The following is a 4438-nucleotide window of genomic DNA, read 5'->3' as shown; positions in this document are numbered from 1 at the left end:
TTTCCAAGCATTGTTATCTCTTCCTTTTTCTGTTCCCCCACCAATTATATGAGAAAAGGAAAAACTTCAAATAATAAAAATGCATAGCCTAGCAAAACAAATCCCCATATTTTCCATGTCCCAAAATGTGTCTCATTCTTCATCTTAAGTCCGTCACATCTCTGGCAGGGGGTAGGTAGTGTTTCAGCTCTAGTCCTCTGGACTTGTGATATATCATTGCACTAAATGAAATTCTAAAGACTTTAGAACTCATATTATCTTTTCCTCAAATCCACTCATTTTGTAATTATTTGTATTTGTGCAATAAGCAGCACCATGTTTACAGTCACCCAGACTCACAGCTTCAATGTCATCTTTGATTCCTCACTCTCTCTCACTTCACATATCCAATCAGTTGCCAAGTCTTGTCACTTCTGCCTCCCCAGTTTTCATATACATTCAATACACTCACACAGCCATGATTCTGATTCATATCCTCATCACTCCTCACCTGGACTACTGCAATAGCTTTCTAATTAATCTCCTGCCTCAAGTCTTCCACCTATCCATCCAACTCATTCTCCATCCAGCTACCAAAGTAAATTTCCTAAAGTGAAGGTCTGATTATGTCAACTCATGGCTCCCTATTGCCTCTAAGGTCATTCTCTCTCTCTCTCTGTCTCTCTCTCTCTCTCTCTCTCTCTCTCTCTCTCTCTCTCTCTCTCTCTCTCTCTCTCTCTCTCCATCCTCAAAGAACAAACCTTAAACCATTTCAGTCTGGAGCTCATAGACTAGACCACAATAAGGCCTGCCCAAGTTCCACCATATTTCGGGCCCTCCTGGCTCAGAGTGAATGTTCAGGATCTTCCCCTCCCAGTTTGATTTTTTTAATTAAAGGGGCCATCCCTTGACTCACTTATCTAAGGGGCCTAACAGGCATTACCTCACTCAAAGTGAGAACCTGAAAAGGTCTTAGCCCAAAAGGGCCAGGGTTTGCTACTCCATCTTGGGCCATCTCCAGTAGTCCTGGTGAATATCTGGCCACTGGACCCATATGGCTCTGAAGGAGAAAGTGAGGCTGGTGATCTTGCACAGCCCTCCCTCACTCAAATCCAAGTCAACTGCAAGTCATGTCATCATTTTCCTGATACTATGGTCTTCTTCAAAAATGAAGGACTAACACAACAAGGGTCAAATATAAGCTCCTCTCTTTGGCTTTTAAAGCCTTCACAGGCTGGCCTCCACCTCCTTTTCCAACTATTATGCATTGCTCGCCCTTCCCTTACTCAGTGGCCCAGCCAAATTGGCCTTCCTCTTATTATTCATCATGAAATGTTACTGTCTCTGCCTTTGCACATGCTGTGCCCCATGCCTGGAATGCACTCCTACCTCACCACTGCCTCTTATAATCCCTTTTTTCCTTCCAAATTTTGCTCATGTGCCACATGAAGCCTTTCCTGATTCCTTTTATTCCTTGTGTCCTCCCTTTAAATAATGACCTTGTATTTATTTTTTGTGTACTGGCTCTTCCACATGTTATCTCCTCTGATAGAAGGTAATGTCCTTGAAAGCAAGGTCTACCTAATTTGGATATTTGTATCCTAGTGCCCAGCAAAATGCCTACAATATAATAAGTAATTAATCAATACTTGTTGACTGATGGGTTGAGACTGATTTCATTTTTTGCAGCTGTGTACCATCATTTGGAAAATATTGGTGTTTAGAAGATGGGATTTTTGTGGCAATGAGCAGCTGGAGATTGTCGAAAGCAACTTCCCAAACACAATCCAGCCCAATTCTCTTCTCTTATTCAACATGGGACCCAAAGTCATCATCTGTAGTGCCTGCCCAAGAATGGGTGGTAATGCTCTGTTTGTCCAAATATATGTCATGACCTGGGTAATGCATGTTCTTGATCAACTTTGTCTCATCAGAGGAGAAAACTAAGCCAACCTCTTTTGAGTGACCATGTTTCTCTTTAAAGCAGGCCTGTAGTGTTCTGAAGGTTGAGACAAGGAGCCCAGTGTCATCTGCAGACAGATGGCTGTTAAGCTGGGTGGTACAGTCTGTGAGTGCTGATAAAGGTGAGAGAAGAGGAAGATCAGTGAGAGCTAGCCTTGTTCTAAACATACTGAATTTGAAGTAATGGAAAAATCCAAGTGGAAATATCCAGCAGGAGGGTAGGAAAATTGTTCTAAAGGTTGAATGAGAGGATAAGACAGGTTTAGATTCGGAAATCATTTGTCTAGAAGTGGGTGGCCGAAACCAGAAGTCATCTTTTTGTGATTGGGAACGTTTTTATTTCAGTCCAATTTCGGGAAATAAGGTGTAACTGGAACCTACTTTGGGTTGGAGGTGGGGCACATTCATCATATCTCCAGTGCCAGGGAAAATTGCTTATAATAGTAATAATAACTGCTAACATTTATGTAGCACTTTATGTATACCATCTCATTTGAGCCTCAAAACTACCCTATGAGGTAGGCGATATTGCTACCCCCATTTTACAGAAGAGGACACTAATGCTGAGAAAGATTATGTAACTTGCCTAGGGTCATATTTCTAATAAGCATCTGAGGCACAATTTGAACTCAGGTCATCCTGATTCTAGATCTAACAATTTATCTACTACATCACCTAGTTGAGTCAAGTGTATGTACCTAATCTCATAGCCAGACTACCCAAATACTGGAATCATCCATGCTGAGTAGGCTGGGAAATTTCTAAGTTGGGTTACAGAAAGATTTCATTTCACAAAGTAGTAGGGATTATTGGCTGGGCAACCTGGGCACTTAGCTCAGGGGAGACCAGGGCCCCAGAGGGCATGTTTGAGTTTGGCTGCTCTCAGCTGAAGGTATTCTGACCTCAACTCCCAGCTGCCCCTCCAATATCCATTCCCCTTGACCCTAGTTCTATGTGTCACCTAACATCTACTTTGCCTTCCTCCTCTGTGGCCATGCATGATGTTGTATATGTAAGAGGCTAAAACCAAACAAGAAACTTAAGAGTTAAGATAAAGGTCAATGACCTGGCATCTGCATGTCCATAGCTACTGGAACCAGGCATGTCTGTCTACTTCTCCATTTGGTCCCAAGTCAGTTATACAACACCATAAATTGAACCTCACAATATGAAGAGTCCTGTGCCAATTATCATGAAGGAAGATAAGGAAGCTAGGTGGAATAGCATATAAAGTGCTGGACCTGGCATTAGGAAGACTTGACTTCAAATATTGCCTCACACACTTACTGTCTGTGTGACCCTGGACAAGTCACTTAACCTCTCTATACCTCAGTTTCCTCATCTGTAAAATGGGAATAATCATAGAATTTAATTCCCAGGGTGGTTTGTAAAGACAAAATGAGATATTTGTAAAGCACCTTGCAAACCTTCAAGTGCTATGTAAATGCTAGCTATTATTATTAGGACAAAATAAACCAAAGATAGAGTCTCTTCCCTCAATGTTGGCAAGAGTCAGTCAATGCAATTCAAAGATTCACTCTCCCAGTTCCCAACTTAGGCAAATTCCCAGGGGAAGGGAAGACTGAGAAAGGGCAAAATGCTGGGATACCTTTTCCCCAAACCAGCAGGCATCCACCTATCTCTAGCCTCCTGATCTCTTTAACAACTTCAATACAGTGCTTTAGTAGTCTACAAAGTGTATCTAAGACTCAGCCTTTGCCCTCATGGAACTTAGGATATAAATATAACTATATAAATGTAAATAACGGGAGTAATAATTGTTTATTTGATGCTTTAAGTTTTGCAAAGTACCTTCCTCACCACAACCTTATAGCTTAGATAGTATTATCACCCCCATTTTACAGATAAAGAAGTTGAGGCTCTGAAAGGTCGTGACTTGATCTTGGTTCACAGGTGGTCCAGAATCATGTATAAGTGTGATAGGGAGATGTAAAGTGTTAAGGAAAATTGAAGGGAGAAGAGCATTGGTGAAAGTAAGGCTTAGTAGCATTTGATTAATCTTTAGACAGAAATTCAGCTGGCAGCGTGAAAGGGAGGACATTTCAGACATAGGAAATATTATGAGCAAAGGCTCATAATTTATAGAGGTTAAAAAAAAGCAGAGGAATTTATGGAGGACTGAGTTATTCAATCTGGCTATAGTATAGAGCAGATGAAGGGGGATTATAAGCAAAAGCTAAAAATTCTACCCTGCTATCCCATTGCCGGCAAAGAGGCCTCTAAAGTGTGGCCTTTGACCTCTGTTTGTCATGACTTTGCAAGAGCTGTGGTATAGACTCAAAAGGATTGCGAGACTAAATTGGTGCTTATAAAAACAACCCCAATGCCTAAACGTCACTGTGGTGGAATGACACTGTTCATCTGCCAGGAACCAGCCTGTGGTGAGCCACTCACTGTGTGCTCAGAGGTGCCTTCTGATTATGGATGACTGTGTGAAATCATGCCTAATATTTGGGGATGGATAAATAGCAGCGTA

This window comes from Trichosurus vulpecula, chromosome 9, assembly GCF_011100635.1.
Source record: "Trichosurus vulpecula isolate mTriVul1 chromosome 9, mTriVul1.pri, whole genome shotgun sequence".
NCBI classification, from domain to species: Eukaryota; Metazoa; Chordata; class Mammalia; order Diprotodontia; family Phalangeridae; genus Trichosurus; species Trichosurus vulpecula.
The sequence above is the reverse complement of the archived record's forward strand: the minus strand, read 5'-3'. Positions refer to the sequence as shown.